Consider the following 27,619-nt stretch of genomic DNA (forward strand, 5'->3'; position numbering starts at 1 on the left):
ATCTGAAGAGAGAGCACAATCCCTGGACTGGGCTGTGGGACCTCAGGCATAATGCTAGCTTTGGCTTTTTTCTATTGCCGCTAAAATGGCTTCTACGTCCCACCGACTTTAAGGTGAAATCTCTCTGGGTTTTTTGTTTGTTTGTTTGTAAGAGAGAGTGTGTGTGAACAAGAGGAGGGGCAGAGGGAGAGGGAGAGAGATTCCTACGCAGGCTTCAAGCTCAGCGTGGAGCCCAACATTGGGCTTGATCTCACAACCCTGAGCTGAAATCAAGAGTCAGACGCTTAACCGACTGAGCCACACTGACGCCCCTAAGGTGAAATCTTATAAGAACCTTAGTATGCTGGATGTTGAGTAGTTGTGCGAACAATGAACCTCACCTTTTCTCTGAGGAGGCTTTTTGATGCCACTGCCTCAGGCATTTGGGAAACAAATGTTCGAATTTAGAATTTAGGCTCTATCAAACTTTTGGAATATCTATCAAGATGACAGCTCCTTTTAAGATACCTGTCTTTTCCTACCTCTCTACTTTGACTCAAAGGTCTTGATCAAACTTGCAAGCCAGCTCCAGAGGTGCGCTGTATACCATGACTGAATTTAAATGCTGAGCTCAGTTGCTAAGTCTATAAAGCAGGTTACTGGAACCCTCCGACACCTTAATGTATCTCTGGGTGGCCTGATCCTTTGCATAGGCTTCCCAGGCAGGAAAATGTGTGGAGGCAAAAATGGGGTGTTGCCATCCGAGCTCTTTATCTTGCTTTGCCTCCTTTCTAAATATAGGCCTAATCTGTTGACCACAGTATGGCTCATGTTTCGTTTGAAGGGGTTGCTTTTTCCTGAGAGGGAGATCAGTCTTTTTTCCCTGGGCACAAGTTATAAATCCTGTTTTTCTTGTTACACTTTGCAAATTTTATTTTAACCTTTTACAAACGGATTTTACAGTAGTCTCAATTAAATATATATAAGGAAAACAACACATCTAAGTCTGTGACTCCTATTTATGTAACTCATAATCTTCTTTCTTTCAAATAAACAGTCACAACTGTATTCTAGTTCTTAGGAGAGAAGCTACTAAATAAATCCAAGAGAGCTTAAAGTGCCTTAGCATATCCATTTTATGCAGGGTTTGTAAAGGAGCTTTTAACATTCCTGATAGTCTTTTTGTTCTGCACTATCAAATCAACCTCCCCCTAACAAAAAAACCCAAAAAGCTATAGTCAGTTCATTCTGGGAGCGAGGGGAGGAGGAGCCAGAAATTCAAGACACTTGTGGCTAAAACATACATGTCAAATTTGATCATTTCAAAAGGGGGCAATCACAATTAATAAATGCAAATTTCTGAAATCTAATAAACATAAATATCATTTAAAATAGCAACTAACACTAGTAATCTGCTAAATTCCTAATTCAGCTTTTCTGTGTATCCTCAAACGTTTTTGTCTAGCCTAGTAGAGTATGGGAAGGACATAGAAACAAAAAACCAGGACCTCGCCTAACTTCCTAAATACTGACTCTAGTGTTTTTCTTTAAGCCTGTATTGAAGCCTGTATATGCTGATTTTAAAATTAATGATCAAAAAATACAAGGCACCGTGAGTTCCTCCCCTGGCCTGGGTGTTGAATGCACGTGTACATAAGAGAAAAAAGTCATCAGAGGCCACATGTGAAGATATATTTACCTGTCGGGTATGCCAACTACGAAACTGCTGTCACCTATGAGTGCTGGCAAATTAGGGGTCATGCCTTGGATTTATTACATTGGTGTACATGTCATTTTGCAGTCATCCCTACATTACAGAATGGACACCTTTCTTAAGAGAATGTAGCCAAACAACCCAGCAGCCATGACTCTCAGAGGCAGAAGGTGAAGCACGCAGTGTTCTGGAAGATGAGACCCATTAGAGGACTTCTACAGAGTAATAATGACAATAACTTCAATTACACACCTCAGCCTTGATGCCCTCTCCTTTCACTCTTAAAATCTGAAGTCACATTTTCACTCCGTAACTCTGGACTCACAATAGTTTACATTTCCAGAGAGATGCAGGAAATGAAAAACAAGGTTCCCTGTGTTCTCAGGGCTGATAAGAGGGCTCTGAAGAAAAAGTAATTTATAATTTGACCCTGAGAACAGCATGGAGGTTGGTCAAAGAAGGTTAATTTAATATGATCTACCAGTCATAGTATCCAGTCCCTTCTTCAATGATTTTCATTTCCCATCTGTAAAACCTTGCAGGGGAATTTGCTGCAGAAGTTTACAATGTTATGGGGCACCTGGGTGGCACAGCGGTTGGGCGTCTGCCTTCGGCTCAGGGCGTGATCCTGGCGTTGTGGGATCGAGCCCCACATCAGACTCCTCCACTATGAGCCTGCTTCTTCCTCTCCCACTCCCCCTGCTTGTGTTCCCTCTCTCGCTGGCTGTCTCTATCCCTGTCGAATAAATAAATAAAAAATAAAATCTTAAAAAAAAAAAAGAAGTTTACAATGTTATGCCTCTTTTAGTTTTATTAAGATTATACCCTTCAGGCACCAAGGGAGACTCATTAATTCTCAAATTCTAGGATAGAACGAACAAGCCTAGTTCAATCTGTTGTTGTCCTTCATTATTTCAGAGACTTCAACAATCTCACCTTTAAGTTCATATTTTTGTTCTAACCAGTCCCCCTGAAAGTCCCCTACTCCACCGAGAGTTGAGTTCACCCCTCTTTTGGCTCCTCTTTGGTTCTGTGTCATACCAGTGACAATTTAATCAGTCAAATCAGTTCAATGCATGCAAAACACGAAGTACATATAACTTAGCTTTCTTCAAAACATTATAGATCTCACTAGTGAGAAGGGGGTGGAGAGAATGGAATGGGAGGGAAATGGAAGGTAAAGTCTGAGAAGGAGAGGGGAAGGAGGGACATGGAATGGCGGGGTGGAGGAAGAGCAGGAACACAGATCTGGCGAGGGCGGCATGCAGGGGCAGGTGTGTGGCAGAGAAAGGTGCAGGATGTCAAAAATCAGGGAAGTGGGGAGATGGAGGACCAAGCTACATTTTTTATGGCTGTGGGTGAAAGGAGAGAAAAAACTCAAATATCTTCAGTCGTATTTCTCTCACGTGCTGAGTATATGTTGCTTAGTAGTAATTTTGTCCCATTTTAGGTGTGTTCAGATGTATTTGTCACCCAAATGTGTCCCAGAACTTCTGGGATGAGGAAGAGAACTACGGCCCCCATCCTGACAGTCTCTTGATCTGAGCTTCCACTGGAGTTTTAATAAGGACAGGTGAGGGTGTGTGTATATGCGTGTGTGATAGCCACATTTTTAACTACTTGAGGGCCATACAGTGGAATAGGAACCATCAAGTTCTCCCACAATATATCCCCCAATGATAAATTTGGTGCACTGAGTCTGGACTTTAACAGGTAATATTTGCTGAACCCAACAAGCTAGGTTATATGTTTCCCTCTTCACAGAGATGATTTCATCCAATCTTCAGACCCTAAGTAAGATATAGACATTTACAGACCTCCATTCTACAGACCAGGAAATTGAGGCTTAGAGAAGCGAAGTAACATTTCCCAGCTGGTAAGTTATGGAGCCAGATTTCTGTATATAGAAATGCAGACTCCATAAAGAGTATGTATTTGACTGATTTCTGTCTTGGCCCTAGTACAGCATCAAGATCTATAGTTAACAAATGTTTGACAATTTTGTAATCAAATTGGCCATCTGTTCATTGTTAGAAAGGGTTTCGGATTCTTTTTAATTACTCAGTGCCCATGTTTACTGACACATTAACATCTTAATAAAACCAGTGATTTTCTGACCCTTCTCAAGCAGAGTGTGCACTGTCTTTTAGAAGTCATTGGAGGGGGCGCCTGGGTGGCACAGCAGTTAAGCATCTGCCTTCGGCTCAGGGCGTGATCCCGGCGTTATGGGATCGAGCCCCACATCAGGCTTCTCTGCTATGAGCCTGCTTCTTCCTCTCCCACTCCCCCTGCTTGTGTTCCCTCTCTCACTGGCTGTCTCTATCTCTGTCGAATAAATAAATAAAAATCTTAAAAAAAAAAAAAAGAAGTCATTGGAGAATCAAAGAAGCAGTGTCATCTCTAACAAGGGCCTCTGTCTAAAAGGGCCAATTGAGATCCATACTTACAGGCTTAGTTTACTGAATCCCTCCTTTTAATAACATCTCTGACGTCATCAACTAAGGACAAAGGAAAACTCCGTTCTTCATTGTAAGACTGTCCTTTTTCTCACTCTGGTTCACGCAGCCTGACTAGGCATAGTGCTCCCATTGAATTCAAGAGAGGCTTAATGCTTAGATCATTCTAAAGAGTGCAGAGTAAGATTACGAGCTGAGCATGATTCAATAAGCAGGAAGTGTTCGAATCTGAATTGGAAAATTCTGCCATATCCTCTCACACTCAAACCTATGCATAGCACTTACACACCGAAAAAAAATCCTATGGGTGTTTTAAATCTATGATGGTAATAGTGTGTTTAATCTTAGCAGAGGAAAAAGAGAGAGGGAATTTTTAAATCCCCAAATGTTTGGTCTTAACAAACAACTTGCATTATAGTGCCATTGTGAGGGCATTATGGTAAGCGAAGTAAGCCAGCCACAAATGGACAAATACTGCATGGTATCACTAACTTGTGGAATTTCTAAAAAGTCAAACTCATGGCAACAGAGAGTAAAAACTGGTTGCCTGGGTCTGAGGGGAGTGAAGGCAGGGGGTAGGGAAAATAAGGAGAGGTTGGTAAAAGAATAGAAACTTTCAGCTATAAAATGTGTAAGTTCTGAGGATCTAATATGAAACATAGTGACTGTAGTTGATAAGATGGCATTGTATAATTGAAATTTGCTAAAAACTCAAATGTTCTGACACACAGAAAAGGATAAATATGTGAGGTGATAGATGTGTTCATGAGATGGGGAATCTTTTCATAATGTACATGTGTATTGAATCACCACAATATACACTTAACTATCTTACATTTTATTTTTCAATTATACTTCAATAAAGCTGGGGGGCAAAAAAGCACCACTACGTTAAAGTTGAACTTTTCACTTCTGAACTTTTTCCTTCAGCCCGAAAACAGTATGTTTTAATGGTAAAAACACTGGATTGAGCAATAGTGGATGAGGGTGTTAATCCCCACAGAATAGATTGGTCAGGCCACTCTTCCTCTCTGGACCCAATTCTGTTCATCTGCTATACCAAGGTACTCATTCATTCACTCAATCAACATGAATTTATTAAATGCTTATTATGAGCCAAACCCTGTGCTAGATGTTGGGATATCAAGACCTTAAGAAATAGTCATTGCCATCCAGAAGCATATAGTTTAGCCAGGGGGAAAAAAGACAAGTGATTCTAAGTCTGTAATTCTAAGTGGCAAGTGCAGGGATGGAAACATACAGAATGCTCTGTGGCAAAACTAGGAAAGAAATGTAGACTAGGCATGGGCAGGTGGGAATGTTCAAGCAAAGCACTCTAGAGGAGATGAGTGAGAACCAACACAAATCCTGGAAGATTAAGAACCAGTCCTCTAGATAAAGAGAGGTGGGAAGGAACAGGTGGGAAAGAAGGGATAAGGGTATTTCAGGAGGAACAATGTACAGAGCTCGGGAATGAGAAGACAGTAGTGTCATGCAGAACTGTAAGGAATTCAGAAAGGCTGGAGCTTTGTGGGTGTGCAAGTTGTGAATGTGTGATTTGTGTGTGCATGTGGGCTGGCACGTAAGGGTGACGGTGCAGTGGATCAAGGGAAGCGGGGACAGATGAACTGCAGAACTAATTAGGGACCAGTGGGTGAAAAACCTTGAACATGAATATCCTGACCTAACAGCAGTGGGGAACTAGGAAAAAGCTTTAAGGAAGGGGCTGACATGATTACAGGGATATTTTTAAAGAACCTTCTGGAGACAGTGTAGAGAATAATTTGTGGGAAGCAATCCCTTGAGCATGTTTGATAGGAAGCTATTGCACTGATCTAAGCCTGTGGGCAATAGAATCATCTAAAGGGCTTGTTAAAATACACACTATGGGGCCCCAGCCCCAGAGTTTGTGAATGAGTAGGTCTTGAGCATGACTTGAAAATTGCATTTCTAACAAGTTCCTAAGTGATGTTAATGGTACTCATCCAAAGACCACACTTTGAAAACCACTGCTTGAGGCAATATTCATTGCTAATTGTAAAATTCTGGGATTCTTCCTTAGTAAAAAGCAGTTTTTCTTTCATGAGTATATATTTGGTGAAACACATTCATTGTATTCAAAGGCACTTTTCATGAGATGAATATGGGCCTACTGATAAATTCACCATCACTGTTCTAGACCATTCTTATTTGTTTCCATTTTGTTTCTTCTATTTTCTCAAGTTGAATTTCATTTGATACACCAGAGAAAAGTCCCATGGTACAGCCAGTAATTTGCAACAGGATTAAAAAAGCTGAAATGCCACTGCAGTTGACTAAATCCTTTGTCTGTCTGAAATACAATAGACCAATTGAAGGCTGTAATATTTGGGCTGAGATTTTAGAAATGAAACCTTGCAGAAGAAAAAAAGTCTTATCTGCATTACATGGTTTAAAAAACCCACTCCTCCTATTTTAAAGCTGGGTGGGATAAAGGTTATAACTGCAAACGGCGCACACACTCATAATCACAAATTCCTTTTCTTATCAAGTATCTAGGAAAAAACACTATATACCAAAGAGAAACAATGCCTCTTCAGAAGAAAAAAAAAGGGAACTCTGTTACTTTAGAACAAGGCCTGCATGTCCCTAAGTCTCAGTATAACTGAAACAAAAAAGTTCTGTGTTAAATTTTTTCATCTAAAGGACAATGAATTCATAAAACCACCAGGCCACTCCTACTTAATGGTGGACTATTCATCCTGCAGAAATAGTTTGTCTGCACACCGAGTCTGTTAGTGTTGAAACGTACACCCATCTCAGAAGAAAGATACGGTCTAAACAGTTTACATGTAATGATTTACCAACACCTTTCTATGTGAATTCTCTTTCTTTCATCAATGTAATACCTGAGGTGCAATATCACTAATTCATTTCTCAGTATCAGCTGGTTTTTTTTTTTTCCGGAAAGCCTCGTCTCATCATGTTTGTCCAGATTGTCCCACTTACAGTTGATTAATATCACAGTTCCATTGAAAACACAAGGATGTCTCTATATTACTGAAAAATATTAATCACCTGAATCTTAATAGGAGGCTAAACGCAGCCAGAATAACCAATGAAAGGGACTAATGAAGCTGATTCGATTGATCCAGGCATTCTGTCTTTGCTAACTAACTCTGTTGGTGAACTCACAATTGGTTTCACTAGAAAGAATTACAGCATCCCAAGCAGTAGGCCATAATTATAATTACAGGTGTGGCGCAGACTGCACGAGCAGATGAGCTCATAAGGAACAAAGATTTGCTCTGCTGGATAGTTTATCTTCAGGAAAGAACAAAGAACAGCAGCATAAATGAGTTACCGTGTAAACAAATTGAGCAATCACTAACAGACAACAGAGTGTGTGTTCCTTCGCCAATATATACACCACTCTGTTATGGTGAACCTCTCTCCCCCACCTCCGTCCTTTCTCTGGTGGAGGTGAGTTTTGCTTCTCTGTACTCTCTTGACCTCCAGTTGGTGGGCAGGGGCCGACTGGGAAACAGTAACGAAGCTTTGTTCCCCTCATCTTTCACCACCTGCCCCCACTCCAGTCTATTTTGCAACTACCACAAGAGGACAACACAGCCATGACCTTGAATGAGAATGTTAAGGCTTCATTTCTCTATCAACTGGGAGGACAGTAAACCAAACTATTCTTTAGGAATCAGATATTAAAGTGATAGGCACACATTTTATTTGTCTTTACAAAGTCCTCTTTTGGTTCAACAGTGAATTAGGTTGAGATTTGGGCTAATTGGAGCAACATGCTTTACCTCTTGACTTCCAGATTTATATGAAAGCAATTTATAGGGCTAGCAGCCAAGTCTGGACTGGCAAAGTGAATCAGAAGAGTACTGCAATTATGCAAATGATCAAGAAAAGAAAAATAAGTGCTACCGTAAGACCTTGTTTGCCTAATTTAGGTAGGCCAGTTTTACCCTCTTTCCCCGATTGGCTGTGCTCTCAAAGACTGGAGGGCTGGAGTGAAGAGCAATGTTGAGGGCCCTTAGGGATTAGGGTCTCAGTATGGTCTTTCAGAAGATCATGAAGTGGATTAGAAGCTTTTTCAGGCAAGCAAGGATTTAACCTGGTATTTGTAAGCTGACATAGGGCAAGTTTGCAGGGGGAAAGACTATAAAGAAAACTTTGAAAGAATGACATTTTCATAAGATTCTTTTGTCTTTCCTCAACTATTTTTATTGTATGTGAATCAAAATCTTAAATCAAGCAACTTCATGTCAGAAATTTGGCTTGGGACAGGGAGCTTCCTAACCTGGAGGGTGACAGCTGATAAAAGGGTGGTGTTGGGAGGTGGGGGGGGGTAGATGTCATTTGTTAAAGTAATGGAAGAGCTTAAGAAAATGATGGGCAGCTCTTCTTTGGGAAGCGGGGGCGGGGGGAGGGACAGGGGGACTGAAAAATCGGCATAGAAGTAGACATATGATGGGCTCTATCTAGGTCTTCGGTGGCTAAAACTGCATCCTCTGTACTACTTTGCAGACACTAGTTTGGCAGCTTGAGGCTTTGAGGGCAGAGGAGAAAGTTCAGTGTGTACCCAGCGTGGCTGATCAAAAGGGGAACGCCAGCAGAGCACGGCCTTGCCTTAGTAACGAAAAGAATCACAGCATTATCCCCTCCAGCCAGAGGGACAAAGGCGAATTAGAAAGTCAAGCCCCTAGAAAGCTATTAAAGATTAGTCACTGACAGGCAAGCTCCCTTCAATAGTGACCTCTGTTTTTTCCCACCACCAGCCGCCGGGCTCGCTGGTTCCTGTGTGCTCAGGGCCATGCAGAAGGGACTGAAGCCACGGGGCTCGGCCTGGAAACCCGCACCAGGCCAGGGCTGACGTGCGTGTCACGTGGGGCGGCGATCCCGGCAACCGCGCGACACACGCGTCGCGTCTCCCAGGAAAGCCAGACGCCGGATTCAGTTTCCCAGCCCCCGATCGCGTGGGAGGACAGGACAGAGACAGGCCTCGGCACTTTGAAACCTTTATCCATCCTCGTTGTTTACTTGACTCCAAGTTTCTGTGAAGAGGAGGAGCCGTGCGGACTCGCCTGCAGGGGCGCCACCCGGGCGCGGAGCAGAGCGGGTGCTTGCCGGCAGTACAGGCGCGGGGGCCGGGGACGGGGGTTGGAGGGGAACACTGCAGAGGAGCCATCAGCCTCTCTGTGGGTCTCCCCAGGAATGCCGCGGCGGGCCCCGTGGCAGACGGAGTTTTGACGCAGGGTAGGAAGTCAGATGGGGAGTCTGGCGTTCGGATAGGGCAGCAAATGGTTCATTAAAATATTCTACAAGAAGTCATGCCTGAGTGGGACTTTTGCCTAGGAGACATTAATTGGAAATGAATGAACAGTAATTAACAGGAAGTGTTTCTGAAAGGGTTATGAAGATATTGCCCAACATACGAGTTGCCTTTAATTTAACCACTAGCACTAAAGGCCATACTGAAGGCGATTTCACCTGCTATGTTTATTTCAAGTGCTTTGTTGACAGTGAGCAATGAAAGGCCAAGGGGGGTGAGAATCGTGTTATTTTCCCAGAGAAGTGCACTCTCACAAGTATGGATTTGGGAGAGCAGTCATCTGAGAGGTGAAGGCCTAGCATTTTCCTTGATCTCCAGGCAAGTATAGCCACCGTTTAGCATCAGGGTGAAGGGAAGAGTTAATTTACAAGGCTGTTATGGTCCCACCCACTTCTGAGATTCCCCTGAGGTCCACGATTAATCTATACCTTTCGTGAGGACTTATTTCTTATCATTTTTAATCTTATTTTTCCTTTTGCATCTTTGTACTTCCTCTTCACTGGCCTCAACTCCCTAGCACTTCACATCCAAGATGAGACTAAAATAACCATTGTGGAAGTTACAAAAGGCCATACTGTACTTCTGAAAAATACATTGGTCCTCTCATCTACAATAACTAAGGAGTGCTTACTATGTGCTCATTAAACACAGCACCATAAACATAAAATGAAATCTCCTTTATCAAGTGCCTTTAGTTCCTGCTAATGGTTAAAGCGCCAAGTGTTATCTCATTTCTTACAACTCTGAGGCTGGGTAGTATTACTATCCCACTTTAGAGAGGAGGAAATGAAAGCAAGAAGAATTCAGGCCATAGATAATAAGGCGTGGGAAGGTAGTTAATACTTGAATCTAGCCAGGTCTATGTATTTGAGTGTTATGACTTAAGAAAATGTGGTCCCTTCCAAAGGGTTTCATAGGGGATAACTGTTTTTTTTCTCAAACTCAACCCATTTTTCGTCTTTTTCCCTTAATAATAATAATTTTTAAAAAAGCTCAGAGTTACCACAAAATATTTTAAACCAGAGTTAATCATATTCTTCCAATCATAGTTAATACTACTGTCAGACCTTGTGTGAATAATTTTACTAAGCACCTTTTGGTGTGACATAAAGAATGTTATAATTATACTATTTATACAATCACGTTGTCCAAGACAGTGGATCTGCTTGTGACACTAAACTTTCAGAGGAAGCAACAATACCACACTTGGAGAATGAGTCACAGTTTAATAGGGAAGGGCAAGAATGAAAGTGTATTTATGTTGCCTTTCTAACTAATTCCTCTCCTGATGTTTCAAATGAAGCCAGGCCCACAGAAGGAGGAAGAAGAGAAGCCTATTAGAAATGAGCCATACGCTTCATGTCTGCGAAGATCTGTCATGACACCTTTTCAGTTGGCTATCTAATTGATCTCTAAGCAGTTTAGCAGAGGGAAAAGACATAAACATCTGTATTCAGGGGATGAGATAATTAAGAACTGATAGAGTTAAATAACTTGAATTAAGTTCTGAGAAGGCAAAAAACAGAATGTCATTATCCATACTCTATAACTTCCCCTCTATCATTAGTTTCTAGGCAGCAACATAAAAATACCTTCTTACCTGGTTTTTGAAACCAAGTTTTCTTACCCCTCTAGATACAGTGAAGTTTTTGTGCTCAAAATCAAAGTTTCTTAGTTCAAACAGACAATTAGAAGGTTGTTGCAGGCATCTGATTTCTCCAAGGCATCAACAGGCCTTTAGTATTAAAAATTGCTTTTATACAAATACTAAATAATTAGAGTGTTGAGGGGAACAACTGAAAATCTCAGCTTTTATTCTCACAGGTCCTTTTATGTTTCAGTGTGGAAGATATAGTAATACTTCTTAAATAATAAATTCTTTAAAAAGAAATCTTCAGTGTTGTGTCTATGCTGGTCTCTACTAACATGCATAGACGGTCGACAGAGAAAGGCCATCAGGCACATCCCTGCCAAGGCTTCAGACTTTCGTTGCTACCTAATCCCATATTATCTGTCATGTTTTATTGGTTTCTCATTGGTTAGTCATTGCATGGTTTGGCACCACAGTGAAATTTCACATATTTAGAAATAGTATTGTGAACAAAGACCGGAAGTTTCTTTCTTTTATGTTATTCAATTTGCTGAATGCTGAAGAAAAACAACTGTATATTTAGTCAATTACATATTCTCTCCTATACTTGTTCAATCTTTTGATATTATATTCATGACTTAGATTTGAGGACTTTGGGGTGGGTGGGAGGAGAGGTGTCACTGAAATAATGGAATAAGAATGGGCTAGTAAGGGGCACCTGGGTGGCTCAGTCCTTAAGCGTCCGCCTTTGGTTCAGGGCATGATCCCAGTGTTCTGGGATCGAGCCCTGCGTTGGGCTCCCTGCTCTGCTGGGAGCCTGCTTCTTCCTCTCCCACTCCCTCTGCTTGTGTTCCCTCTCTCACTGGCTGTCTCTCTGTTAAATAAATAAATAAAATCTTAAAAAAAAAAAAAAGGAATGGACTAGTAACTTGGAGAAGAGAAAGGACATGGATGTTCATCAGAGTGGGAGCAGATAACTGATTAAAATGATTTGGCAAGTGTGTAACATGCTGTAGCTAGTTGTGTGTGTGTGTGTGTGTGCGTGTGCACGTGCCATATGGCCTATTAATTTTTTAGCACATAGGCTTTAGGCACTGGTACATTTATACAGGCAATGCATTTGGTACAGTATAGGTTCTTAAGAAAAGTTAGGAATCTCAAATTCAGATTTTTTTAAAAATATAAAGTTTTTTTTCCCAGGTAGTCAGTTGAAGATTTATTCTTTCCTCCACTTCAAAGAAAGGACCATCAAGAAAATGTTCAACTCTTCCCTTACCTTCCCAAAGAAAACTTTTAAGAAGAATGGTCCTTTGTTTTCTAATTCTCTTTGACTTTAGGCAAGAGTGTATCTATTTCAATTTTATAATTTAAAAATGTTTTACTTTAGCATCCACTATGTACCAAACAATGTATAATTGAATTCTGGAAACAGAAAAATGTCCCCTGATTTCCAAAAACTTACCACCTCAGTATTGGAAAAGGTAGTTTGTTTCTACCGTTCTTGATCATATTTAAAATTTAAACTTAAGTGTTATAAATGTTAGAGTTAAATCTTTAGTTATCGTGGACATATTTCATAGTTTTCTAGAAAAAGGGTATGTGTTCCTATTTCTTATTTTGTCAATAGACAAATACAGTTTTTGTATAATTATATCTTCTTAGTTATTATTTATTGATTAGTTTTTTTCCTGGGCTATGAACAAAAACAAATGTGACTCGTTATGAAACTCAGTGTTTTAATAGCTGTGGTTTTTAACAAAGTAGCTCCAAAACCAAGCAGAAGAAACTGTGGCATCCTCCCAAAACTTCGAAACAGTGAAGATTAAATCCCCAGGAATGAATGAGCTTTTGAAACCTTTCACAAGTGCCCAATATTTCATTGTGCTTTTCTGAACCTCAGCAACCACTGTCAGCTCTGAAACTAGTGGCTCAGAATGGCAAGAAAGACGTAGCTTCCATCTTAACTTAGCCATACTATTAGATTTTAGGAAGCAACTCGAATGTTTCTCAGGGGGTTCACCTGGAGTCATCTTGAGAGCTTGGAGTAAAGCGAATTTGTTGATTTATATGTAGATTGTGATTTCCTAGAAATCCTGGTTAATTTCAGGTTATAGTAGGACGTCTGGACAGTAGTTGAGAGGACTTAGTGGGGGAAGTGTTAGGAAGGAGACTGGGCCACATGGTGAAATTCCCTAATATAACTGGACAGTTTAGACAGGTAAGGGAACTACAAAGAGTTTCCTTGCTGATGTGTTGATACTCACAAGTATGCATTTAGTGTGGGTCCTACCTTGATCTAAATTCATCTTCACCACTCTGACTAGGATCCTTAAATTTTGGAACTACCTTTCGAAAACAAAGGAGAGATCTAAGTACTGCTACTTATTTCTAGAAACCATCAGGAGAGCAACATTTCCAGCCTTATGTTATATATTCTCTTCGGAGAACATTGTTCATTGCATTTTGTCACTAAATTTATCATGGAATGATTTCTGGATCCACAGCTGAACATTATTGGGATTTTTCAAGCTTATGGATATTTTATCTTTTCCCCAAAAGAATTTAAGGCAGCTTATAAAAATATACACAGTAAATTTTTTGTTTTTTACTTTAAGGCTGTGTCCCACATGCAAGAAGTCTTTAGATTTATTTTTAAGTAATTGTGCGAAACATGTGAGATAACCGAAAGTGGACAGATAAGCAGCAAAACTAAATTCTATTTTCTGTGTTGATTTTGCACTGGTATTATCATCATGGTTAATAATCAAGAGGAGTGTGCCACCCGAAACTGGGCAGAGCTATGGGGCTAGCCAAAGTCAGTACAACAACACCCAGGGGTGTTGTCACAACGTCCTGGATTTCACCACCCCTGGGTGTTCACAGAGAAGAGATGACATTCAAAGGTATGCAGCCAAACAGTAATTGTTAGATGTCATCTTCTGCTGGGAAATAAGACAATCAAATAATTACTTTCAAGCTACCACTTACAGAGACTAGGGCCTCTCTTTGAAAATTAATAACCCTTTAAGTAGACCAAGCCCATACTTTATAGCATATGACTTTTTAGGATTCTGCAGTGTTTAGCATTTGAGATTGTAGTTTGGATATATTTCAAAGAAGCACAGCCAACTTGGCATTACTCAGGGTCTGACCAGCCAACCAGGACCCCTTCAGAAGGTGATTTTCCAGTCTGAATTTTTCAGGGCCTTGTTATCCCCCTCCTATTTCCTTCTCCATTATGTTGTTTGCATTCATTGCTTATTAGTGGTGCCAGCAGAAATGTTGGCTGAAAAAGTCAGGAAAAGCACAATCAGTCCAAATTGAAGGCCGCTAGGCATATAGATGAAAGATTTGGGGAGAAAGGAATCATGGTTTTAAACGAGTTTTTAAAATGCTTTCCGATTTTATTAATCTATAATATCTTTGAATCTTATATATGAAAGAAAATAGATCTTTCTATGTTCCACTCAAAGTATGACTGTGCTCCAGTGAATCCCAGTTTTTACAACCAGGAGGCAAATACCCACTTTTCCCTGATTTTCCTAGACTACCATCACTGGTTTACACTTCTCCAAAGATTTTCTCTACCTGCTTCCTTCCTATTGATTTTTCAGCTCTCCCCGGGGTCACCAAGTCTTACTAACTGCTAAATCCAGCAGAAGCTTTCGGTCTTATCTTGCTAAGCCTCTGCTACATTTGATGCTGTGGCTCATTCTTTACTTCTTGAAGGTCTCTTTTTCTATAATGGCCATAAAACTATATCCATCTAGCTGCTTGTATCATTCTGACAATCCTCTTCCCAGCACTTACTCTTGCACCCACACCAATGTTGCCGTAGCCCTGGGTTATGTCCTTCATATGCTGCTCTTCTCATATAGATGCTTCGCCTGAGTCAAACTGCCCATTCTGATGGAACTGATAGCTATTTGTTAATGACACACACACCCCCCCCCCCCCCCGCCCCGGATATCCAGTGTCAGCTCTCAAGCTGTACATTTCCATATCCAGTTTCCTCTTGGTCACTGTCACCTATAATGTTTACTGGCCTCTCAAACAGAACTGACCATGTTGAATTTTTGTCTTTCCTCTTCCGTTGGCTCCTCTTATTCTCTTTCCTTTAGTGCCTGCACCAAAATGCCAAATACCCAAATTAAAAATCCAGAAGTTTACTTTGCATCCCTTACCCATCAGTTGTCTAGACTGGCTAGATTTGTCTCCAAATGCTTCTTGAATAACTCCCCTTTCTTCATTCCTACTATCATGACCTTAGTTCTGGTCTTTATCATCTCTTACTTGAACTGATGCAACAGTTTTCTAATTGTTTCCTCTCCCTCTCAAATCCATTCTCCACAATACTATCTGGAGGATCTATCTGATAGTTACCAGAGGGGAAAGGGTTGGGGGGATGGGTAAAATAGGTGATAGGGATTAAGGAGTGTACTTGTTGTAATGAGCACTGGGTGATGTATAAAATAAAATAGTGATTGTCAAATCACTATATTGTACACCTGAAACTAATATAATACTGTATGCTAATTACACTGGAATTAAAATAAAAACCTAATATAAAAAATAAAATGGAAATGTGACTCCCATTGTTCTCTGCATAAATCTCTTCAACTCTTCACCAGAAGAGAGCATTTAAGATTCTTTTTTTTTTTTTAAGTCTTATTTATTTATTTGAGAGAGAGAGAGAGAGGCGCAGGAAGGGGCAGAGGGAGAGGGAGTGAGAGTCTCAGGCAGAATCTGCACTGAGCACAGAGTCTGATGCAGGGCTTGATCTCATGACCCCAAAGTCAGAGCCCCGAGATCAGGACCCAAGCTGAAACCAAGAGTCAGATGCTTAGCGCACTGCACCATCCAGGTGCCTTTAGCATTTAAGATTCTTAGCATGAAAATAAGATCGCTGCAAACTGCATCCCACTGCTCATTCCACTCTCTGCCATTCTCTAAGCTTCCACTTCAATTTGTTTATTGTTCCGTGCACCTGCTGCTTCTCACCTCTAAGACTCTCTTCATGTGGTCTCCTAGTCTTGGAATGGCTTTTCTTCCCTTCATTACCAGTGGCCAGCTCCTAATCAACCTTTAAAGCTCAGATCTCATGTTATATCTGCCAGGAATTCTCCTCTGATACCTCCCAGGCAAGATTATGTACCCTTCCCTAGTGGTGCTATAGGGCGATGTCCACAAATGTTACCATGCTTGGCGATATTACTAAATTTTTAATTTTTAATGTTTGTCTCCACGACTAAACTATAGAACTCTACAGACTGCTTCATATTAGTGTATGTCATATGGCTTCCAGAGTACCTTGTACATAATATCCACTTCGCAAATGTTTGTTGGCTGCGCGCAAGTCAAGTGTTGATTGGATATGGAAGGATTGGATTACCCAAGACTCTCGGATACCAATATCTTTTGATTCATCATTGCTAGATTTTTTAGTTATGATTTCTTCCCAAGTGCTATTTAAGATTCCTTAACAATTACAGCTCTTAAAAAGAAACTTTATACTAATAGTTCTTATAAACTTTAAGTTTTCCTTCTCACATAGTTAGTTCTTTCAAGGACTTTAGAAAGTTATATATTCTCTGCTAGCACCCTGGAAACCCTTGTTTAGAAAAAAAAAAAAAAAGGGAAAGCAAGCTCAACACACACACCTCTGGTTCATGGACATGCCAAGTTTCTTCTGGGATGATAAGTTGCCAAGCACCAAAGTACTGTAACTCGTCATCCCCAGTGAATGAGAGGAAGAGGTGGTGTGGAAAGAACATCCTGTTTTGCAGAACCTCGGTGACTAAAGTGCTATCATCTCATGTTATTCTTTTTCTTATTTGTGCATCTGTCTCATCTTATGTTACCCCCAATACTACATGGTTGACATAGGTCACTAAGGTCCATTTTATGCAAAGAAGCCAGAGCATAAGAAAAGTGGGGCACTTTAAGTCAATTCCTTGTTACACAACCCGAGGGGTAACAGCAGCATACAAAAAAGGCCTAGGTCTCACAAGAACCATCTTCCGGCCCCTGGAGATCTTTCAATGGTGCGATGCCACTCAGGCTGACTTTTCATTAACCCTGCTATCTGAATTACTGTATTACCAGGGGCAATTTATTTCTATTTTTAGAAAGATACTTAGTTTGAAAACATCAACCAGTATAACCAGGTAAGTTCTCATTAAAAACAATACTGACATTCTACAAAAAGAGAGTTCTACTAGCAACTTAAGTGTCTACTATGTATCAAGCATGTAGTAATTGTTTTATAAGTGTTCCTTTACTTAAACTGCAAAGTAACGTTCCAAAGTAAGGTTCATTATCCCATTTTTAATATGTGGAAACCAAGGTTCAGAGGGTATAAATAACTTGCCTAAGGTTATGTAGTTGGTAAGTACCCAAACTTAGGTGAAACATAAGTCTATTTTTGTCTAAGCTTAAGTACTCTAAAATTCCTTGTCTTTTTTTGCTAAAATAAAGCTCGTTTAATTTTATTTTTATAGGCATTTTGGACATTTTTAGCTTTAATAAGCTATACATTGAAAGTGTTGGATGTTTCATTTCAAATTTTTGAATGAACAGTACATTTATTACTATCAGAGTCTTAAATGAAAGAATTTGACAAATGTCAGCAATAACTAAATGTTAATATTTGATATTTGTTTTACGATAATATGCAACAACAGTATTTTTATTCACAAGGAGGGATAAAAAATACCTTTTGCTTTCATGGATCATAAAACCTGTTTGGGTAAGTTAGTCCTTGTGTTTGTGACAACAGCTTACCAAGTTGATAGCACTTATCTTTATGGTTCTTCAGTTGAATTTGATATTGATCTATGAAATGAAAGGATTGGAGGAGTACTAACTTCATATTGCTTGTTTACTCTTGAAACATGATTTTATCAAGCACATGAGGAGTATTACTTAAAGGAAAGATGACACTGATCCTTAAGATCATTTGAAAATTCTGTTTGATTTCAAATCTGCAGGATCCTTAACTCTTCAGAAACTCACTCCGAGGAAGCAATTAGGAGATAATTATGGTTAACTGGGAACTCCAACCTGAAGGTTTCAAATCCTTTAACCATTCTGATAAAGAAGATCACACTCTTAATATGAAATTGATTTTTTTTCTTTTCTAAAAAGGTTGGAGATGATTTTATCTTGTTTGAGAAAATGTTTTGGATTTCAGTCATTTTATTTTAATAAAAACATCTGTCTAAATCCCATCTTTGTCATTTTCTCAAGTTTGTGTATGTATAGAAGATTATAATCTAAAATATTAGATTAAAATGTGATTAATTATACTTCCCTACACATTATAATCTTTAAAAAAAATTGGTTAGAGAAGATGAGAACTAGGTTTATATCCTTTTCCTTTTAAAAATAAAACAAATGTTCCACAAGTCGACTACTGAGGGCAGAAATACATAGGTAACAAAAATAATTCATTTATTCAAATTCATTTTTTGTTAACATGTAAAGGAAATAAAACAGATTTTTTATTACGGGGCCATACCATAGAGTCGTAACTTTCCAAAATTATGTCAAGATTATATTTCAGGTTGCAAAGAGAATATCATACCAGCATAAAACTTAGATTCAATCAAGCAAGCAGATAAAATTTTATGGGATATATCTAATAACAAGCTGTATAATTCAAGAACAACTTTTGAGTTCACTTAAACCTAGTTGTGCTATATAAGAAGACAAAGGAGGCACTGAGAACTTAGCTGGGTTTCAAACCCATAAAACTGGCTCTCAATAGCATGAGTCACTCAGAGATAAAGGCATCCAGTGATTTACTTGAATCATTCACTGCCAGCCTGGAAAAGATTTGGGAAATTAGCAGTGTCCTCACTTTTCTGATGGCATGGCAAAAGAAAGGCTAATTCATGAAAAGGAGAAACCCCTTTCATTTGACATTGGATTTCCTCCTAGCTCAAACACAAATGGCATTACTAATAACAAAGCTACATGCTAGGAGGCTAGATGGAGATTGTGTGCCTTTAAAAATAGGCTACCATCTTTTGAGCATAATAACTAAAGGGTGACCTGGGTAACTTTGAGACTATAAATGATCTCATTTGACAGACTATCCCTTCTTGTCTTGAAAAAAAAAAAAAAAAAAAAAAAGAACGTCAATAAGACTTCATTAACTTCCCAGGCAGCTGTGCTTTGTTGAACTTGACAGTTTCCATTTTTACCCTGTGAATGATTTCTTGTCCTGGTTAGAGTGTATGATTCAGGTACACACAGATTCTTTGTGGAGTTTTAGGATGATGAAGTAGGCTTACATTATCCATCATCTTTCTTTCTCTGAAGATGTTGACAGTCTGGCTGTCATCTGGCATAACTGAGAAACTGGGCTATGCTAAATTAACCACAAACTCATCATCATGACACTAGATGGTATTTGCATCTCCTCCCCAATGCTGGCCCTGTCTCTTCTGAATTCAGGAGAGGGCTCAAGGTTCATGAGAATGGCAACCCATGGCTCAGCCACGCCTGTACAGGGTCCCTTCTCCAGGAGAGCAATGCTACACACTGTATGCTGGGACCTCCTCAGAGATGGAATGAAAGAAACAGGCAATAGTTTCTTAATTCCAAGAAATTGTTAAGCCCCGACTTGAGGAAAGACCAGAAGTCATCAGTCATTTTTCTCTGACCTGAATGTTTGTATTTATCAGGATATATCTATAAGAGCTGAGCTGTACCAGGCTTTTTGGCCTCTTTCTTTGGTTCCTTATTCTGAAAGCACCAGCCTGGTACTGACAGCTGTTGCTTCATGGCTGAAATGTGAATGTGCTTTACTGCATAATGACAAAGCCACTCTTCCCTTCTGTCTCCTGGTTGCCAACCTTCACAACCTGGGAGGCACTTGTTATTTCTCCTCCTCCATGTTCTTGCTTGAGGAGCTGGTTTGCAGGGAGGATGATTCCAATTCTGGCCTTGGTTTCCCTCCCACCTGAAGTATCTCTCTCTCTATCTGGCACAGTCTCCTGATACTTGGATTGGAGGTAAACTCCTTTTACAACTGGTTTCTGCTAGTCTGCTCATATAGTTCCTAGTTTAATAATAAACCTTTTTTGTTGTTGCTTTTAGCACAATTTGTAAATGACTTCCCAGAGCCGCCCTTACTAAATGTCTGTGACCTTATTGTCAAGAAAGTCTTGACAAGCAGAAGCTGCTGCCTGGGGGCTGGAATGTACTACTTCCTGTTCTTTCTCTCCAGGCTGTAGCATTCTATCCAAACAAAAACTGAACTTGGTGTGCATGTGACCCAAAGTTAGCTTGAAATGAAACTCTCCAGACATGAAAAACCTTACACATTAACTCCTCGTTCCACTCCATCTACTTACAGTGCCTAAGACCACAAAGAGGGCCTTTAAAAAAGAAACAAAATGAACAAAGGGATGGCTCAAGCTATGGACTAAGACAAACAAGCGACCAACAGCCACAGATAGCATCAGATTAATTGCTGTGAATTCCTGACAAAATGTAAAAAACTAAGACAACAGCATAATACTTTTTAAGTCAACCTCCCCCACAGCTCTGCTAGGACACTACTCAATCTTAGGGTATTTCGGTGTAAAAGAAATTAGTACTTGGGCCACAACCCAAGGTGTTTATGACCAGAAGGAGCAGAAGAATCCTATGTCCTCACTACAAAAATACCGTGACAACAGAATGGGCCCTCTGTTATAAAAGCTTGGGACTCTTCTTGTTGTTTTCCTTGTAGCCATGCTTCTGGTTTTTCTATCAATAATTTGCTTAAGCTACAACGTGAGCCCTAGCAAAAGGGGGGCACATAGCCAGATATTAAACTGAAGGCTTGCTTTCTTTTCTTTAGGAAATGAATTAACAATAAATCATAATATAAATGGAGACAGGAAATCACCAATCACTAAGGTGGCTTCCCTTAAAAGGGCAAATGTAAGGGAAGACACCTCATTTATCAAAGGGGAGAGGCCACCCAAGAGAAGGATGACATCGGGAAGATAGAAGGAGTTAGAAAGATGGTGACTCTGGGGGCCCCTGGGTGGTTCAGTCAGTTAGGTGTCCAACACTGGATTTAGGCTCAGGTCATGACCTCAGGGTAGTGGGATCAAGCCCTGTGTAGGGCTCCGTGCTCAGCAGGGAGTCTGCTTGAGATTCTCTCTCTCTCCATTGAAGCATGGCTACGATATTCCCCTTCTCCTCTGTTCCCCCTTCAAATAATCAAATCTAGGAAGGAAGGAAGGAAGCAAGGAAGGAAGGAAGCAAGGAAGAAAGGAAGGAAGGAAAGAAAGAAGGAAGGAGGAAAGGGACAGGACTCTGGCTCTATGAGATGACAGTAAGTACCTAGCAGATGGCTGTAGGTGCAAACTCAGAAGGCTGAGCCCCAAAGCTATAGATCTTTTGGTCTTTGGCCAGGCAGGGCATGAAAACCCATGATGCTTGTGGAAGGGCTGCCTGTCCCCTATGAACTTCCATGACAGGCATCTACTCTGGTTCTAGTCGTGGTCATTGGAACAGTAGACCCTGCCTCTGTCCTGTTCTGGGCCAAATTTTAAAGATGGTGATTCGATGGCTTAGGAAGCACTTTGGAGTTCTTAAGTCCATGTCTGCCCTAGTGAGATGCTTGGCAACTAGCATTCATAAGACATCTCATGGCTAGTATGCAGCAAAGCAATGCCCAGCAGAACACATATAATACAGGCTTAATTTGCACCACTTAACATCTGTGGGGTGACCAGGACTTGAAATAGCTATATCTCACAGGCCTGGCTTGCTCAACTGGAGGAATCTACCAGGATATCCCCACATATCACTAGGGGGATGAAAGTACTTCCTATTCCTTATCCTGAATATTTGCTTCCATGGGGTAGGATACCATGTTGACCCCTGTGGCTGCTGCAGAAGCTGGGGTTTGCTTTCAGTGTGTATCTTTACTTACAACTCTCCAAGGCCAAGTTCCTAAGCCACTGGCATCATTCCTCATTATCAGGTCTTTGAGAGAGACCAAGCCAGAAAATAGTCCTTTTCACCTGACTCCATAATTCCCACAAACATTAGGGAATACCTGGATATACAATCAGGAAGAAGTGGGAGTCTTAGATGAGGCACAGAAAACAACTTTTCTTGCAGGTGGAAGTCACGTTGAGGACATCAGTTAGGGGTGATGAACTGAGGGGGCCGTCAGGATATAGAATTTTTAGTGCCCAAACTGGGAAAGCCCTGGGTGAACCAAGATGAACTGGTCACACTGTTGCACATAAAACTGTATAAGGAATCATCTCCTTTTCCATAGGTCCAATAAAACTTTAATTTGGGACTTGAAATTTTAATTCAAATAGAAGCTGATAAACTCATGCTTGACCAATTATATAATGGGCATACAGAATACAATCAATTTAAGAAGAGTAAAATATTTCCATAAGCACTTACATATTGATATAGGTCTATCAATTTAACATTGTCCCCAAGTTGTACTTTAAAGTGAGATTCAAGGCCTTCAACTGAATAGTTCTTTTTTTTTTTTTAATGATTTTTTATTATATTATGTTAGTCACCATACAGTACATCCCCGGTTTCCAATGTAAGGCTCAATGATTCATTAGTTGTGTATGACACCCAGTGCACCATGCAATACGTGCCCTCCTTACTACCCATCACCGGTCTATCCCATTCCCCCACCACCCTCCCCTCTGAGGTCCTCAGTTTGTTTCTCATAGTCCATAGTCTCTCATGTTTCATTCCCCCTTCTGATTACCCCCCCTTTCTTTATCCCTTTCTTCCCCTACCGATCATCCTAGTTCTTATGTTCCATAGATGAGAGAAATCATATGATAGTTGTCTTTCTCTGCTTGACTTATTTCACTTAGCATTATCTCCTCCAGTGCCGTCCATGTTGTAGCAAATGTTGAGAACTCGTTCTTTCTGATAGCTGAGTAATATTCCATTGTATATATGGACCACAACTTCTTAATCCAGTCATCTGTTGAAGGGCATCTCGGCTCCTTCCATGATTTAGCTATTGTGGACGTTGCTGCTATGAACATTGGGGTGCATATGGCCCTTCTCTTCACTACGTCTGTATCTTTGGGGTAAACACCCGGTAGTGCAATGGCTGGATCATAGGGTAGCTCAATTTTTAACTTTTTAAGGGACCTCCACACTGTTTTCCAGAGTGGCTGTACCAACTTGCATTCCCACCAACAATGTAGGAGGGATCCCCTTTCTCCACATCCTCTCCAACAATTGTTGTTTCTTGCCTTGTCTATTTTTGCCATTCTAACTGGCGTAAGGTGGTATCTCAGTGTGGTTTTGATTTGAATTTCCTTGATGGCTAATGATTTTGAACATTTTTTCATGTGTCTGTTAGCCATTTGTATGTCTTCATTGGAAAAGTGTCTGTTCATATCTTCTGCCCATTTTTTGATTTATTTGTTTCTCGTGTATTGAGTTTGAGAAGTTCTTTGTAGATCTTGGATACCAGTCCTTTATCTGTAGTGTCATTTGCAAATATATTCTCCCATTCCGTGGGCTGCCTCTTAGTTTTTCTGACTGTTTCCTTGGCTGTGCAGAAACTTTTAATCTTGATGAAGTCCCATAAATTCATTTTATCTTTTGTTTCTCTTGCCTTTGGGGATGTGTCATGAAAAAGGTTGCTTTGGCCGATGTCGTAGAGGTTGTTGCCTATGTTCTCCTCTAGGGTTTTAATGGATTCCTGTCTCACATCGAGGTCTTTCATCCATTTGGAGTTTATTTTTGTGTATGGTGTGAGAGAGTGGTCAAGTTTCATTCTTTTACATGTAGTTGTCCAATTTTCCCAGCACCATTTATTGAAGAGACTGTCTTTTTCCCACCAGATGTTTTTTCCTGCTTTAACAACGATTAGTTGCCCAAAGAGCCGAGGGTCCATTTCTGGGCTCTCTATTCTGTTCCATTGGTCTATGTGTCTGTTTTTGTGCCAGTACCATGCTGTCTTTGTGATCACAGCTTTGTAGTACAGCTCGAAATCTGGCATTGTGATGCCCCCAGCTTTGTTTTTCCTTTTCAACAGTTCCTTGGAGATTCGGGGCCTTTTCTGTTTCCATACAAATTTAAGGACTGTTTGTTCCAGTTCTTTGAAAAATGTCTTCGGTACTTTGATCGGGATAGCATTGAAAGTGTAGATTCCTCTGGGTAGCATGGACATTTTAACTATGTTAATTCTTCCGATCCATGAGCATGGAATATCTTTCCATCTTTTTATGTCTTCCTCAATGTCTTTCAAGAGTGATTTATAGTTTCTTCAACTGAATAGTTCTATTAGAATAAATGTAATGATTATAACTATGATCTACATAGTGTTATGTAATTTGGAAAAAAATTTAAATCCAGTTTCTTATTTGGAATTTATACCAATCTTGAGAATGTAAATTTCAGTTACATTTTGTTGATGCAGAAAATGAGAAGATCATTAACTGGCAAAGGGCCACCCAGCTCATAAACAACAGAGTAGGATCTCAAATGCAGATCAGCATGACTTCAAAGCCTGCACCTTTAAATTCTTTTTTTTTTTTTTAATTTTAAGATTTTATTTATTTATTTGACAGAGAGAGACACAGCCAGCGAGAGAGGGAACACAAGCAGGGGGAGTGGGAGAGGAAGAAGCAGGCTCCCAGCAGAGCAGGGAGCCCAATGATGGGCTCGATCCCAGGACCCCAGGATCATGCCCTGGGCCAAAGGCAGACACCTAATGACTGAGCCACCCAGGTGCTCCCTGTACTTTTAAATTCTTAAGCAACATACCAGACAAAGCAAAGAGCATATGTAAAGGCCCTGGGGTAAGTTAGAGAGCACTTAACATCATCAAAAAACAAACAGCTTAGTAGAACGTGGTGAAAGATGAAGCTACAGAGTTTTGTGGGGTCCAGAAAGCAGTGTGCCATAAGGGCCTTATTAAAGAGTTTGACCTCTAAAATAAAAGAATGGGATGATAGTAAAGCAGATGAATAAAATTATCAGACCTGCACTTAGAAAATTTTCTGCTGATGCTTTGTGAAAGAGTTATCTGGGGAGGTCCATTTGGAATTTCAGAAACTGAAATCCAAAAATGCCCTCTCCACTAGTGCAGGTCTTTCTCTGAACCTATTTTTGGAGGAGTCAGCTGAACATAGAACCAGTTAAGATCTTGAAACCAGGTAGACCTAGTGCTATTTACAGGGAGTATAGTGTGTATGTGTGTGTGTGTGTGTGTGTGTGTGTTTTAATTATCAGAATTTAAATATCCTGCTATTTACCAAACAATAAATTATTAAGTTTGGAGGAAAAAATATAAGACAGCTGGGAGAACAAAAACTGCAGAAAAGAGAAAAGAATTTTGTCATTTTCACTGAGAACATTTTCTTGCTTTGGCCAGTGGAAGTGAATTAGGAAGTGAATATGTTACTATCTATACTTTTTTAGTTTTGAAATTCATCCCTCTTCTTTTCCCCTATAGTAAGCTGAATAACACTCCTAAAGATTCATTCCCGCCCAGAATTCAACCTTATTTAGAAACAGGCTCTTCGCAGATGTAATTAATTAAGAATCTGGAGATAAAAATCACTGTGGATTTAACGTGGATTTTAATCCAATGACAGGTATTTTTATAAGAAGAGTAGAGAATACAGGGACAAAAGGGAAGACCATGTGAAGACAGAGACACAGACTCATTACCCAGCCACAAGCCAAGGAATGCCTGAGGCCTTCAGAAACTGGAAGAAGCAAGAAAGGTTTCCAGATTAGAGCCTTCAAAGGCAGCATGGTTCTGCTGACACCTTGATTTCAGATGTCTAAACCCCTGGAATCTTAAGAGAATAAATTTCTGTTGTTTTAAGTCACCAAGTCTGTGGTCATCTGTTATGGCAGCCCTAGGAAACTAATACACCCACTAAATAAATGTTGAACAAATGGTTTGCTGTTGTCTGTGTTTTGGTCCAATCCTGTTCCCTGCTTTCTGGCAGAAGCAACAAGGGGTATGTGGTACACCTTCCAGTAGGAAACACTGGTAGAGAGAAGATTTGGATGGGAAAATGAATTCAGACTTAGACATGTTGACTTTCAGTTGTCTGTGCCTTATCTAAATAGAGATGTTAAACTGTCCATTGGATATATTGTTCTGGACTGCAGCACCTTGGTCCAGGCAGGCTGTATGCCAGGAGTTGTCTGTGCACAAGTGGTACATGACCCATAGAGTGGTTCCACTTGCCTAGGAAGGAAGTGTTGTGAAAGAGAAAGGAGGAACATTTCAAACAGTTCCCCGAGGAGGTCTACCATTGAAACATGGGTAGAAGATGAACAGATGCTAAAGGGGACTGGGAGGGAACAATAGAGAAGACAGAGAAAAGTCAAGAGAGGATGGTAGCATTTCAGCAGGGGAGGAGACGACTGGCCCGTGTTAAATGCTGAGATGTCAAGTATGACACAGATTGAACATGGCCACTGGCATTAGCAACACGAGGGTCCCTGGGAGGCTCAGCAAAGAGTGGTTCCAGCAGAGTGGGATTCAGATTGGAGCAGCTTGAGAAGTATATTCATATTTGAAATATTTTGATACATTTTCTAAAAGGAAAAATGTGAATAGGAAATGAGAGAAAGTCAAGGAAGCAAAGTTCACAAAGCTTGGTTGTGAAGAATAGGATAAGAGAATGCTCTGTGTGTGTGTGTGTGTGTGTGTGTGTGTGTGTGTATGTCAAGACATAAAGGACTTGGGCACGTTTAAATCCTGTTGAAAGGGAAACTTAAGGGGGAGAATTGTTTGAAGGGAATGAGCTGGAGGTTACAGTAGTAGGGAGAGAGATGAAATAATAGTGTAAAGTTCCACAGAAGGTGATTGGAGGTGGGATTTATAGGACACAAGGAGGAAGGTGGCCTCAGATAGAAGAGAACTTTCCTCCACTGTGACTGTAGGAAAATGATGACAGGTAGGAGTAGCTGTGGATGTCAAGTGAAGGGAAGTTCAGGCCGTGAGTTCCCACTGAATGTATGTCTTTTTCCAGAAAGTTAAAAGACCATGCCTTAGTTTTTCCCTGGTTCATACTCTAGACTACTTCATACTGAGATCCTCTTCAATGCCTACAATTAGCCTAAATAGATGATATTTTAGGATTGTGGTTTCTCTAAAACTTCAGACCACAAAGCTCCGTATTTGACTAGTGTCAGAACACTGTACTGTTCTTATAGAATAAAAAGTCTTAAAATTATTTTTTGGTTATTAATACCTCCAGAAAAGAGTACAATTATCCAGAGAAATGTATTTTGCTATTTTCTTGAGAGAGACAAATTATAATGCTTTCCAAAAGAAAAAAATATGGCATATTCATGAAAAAAATTGCTTTGGGAACTTCCTAATGGATTCAATTAAACTTTTAAAAATGTAAGCAGTCAAAACTGCTGTTTTTTGATTATCCTCAAAGGAAACTGAATAAATACTGGAAGGTCAGTTGCTCATAAAATTACACAATGGACAGCAAGGAGATAGGTGTGGAGAAGTGACTTGGTAGGAGGGTAGGTAATGAGACAACTTAGTATCTTTTCTA

The sequence above is a fragment of the Ursus americanus genome, chromosome 1, assembly GCF_024610735.1.
Source record: "Ursus americanus isolate L20-20 chromosome 1, mUrsAme1.1.p, whole genome shotgun sequence".
Classification (NCBI taxonomy): domain Eukaryota; kingdom Metazoa; phylum Chordata; class Mammalia; order Carnivora; family Ursidae; genus Ursus; species Ursus americanus.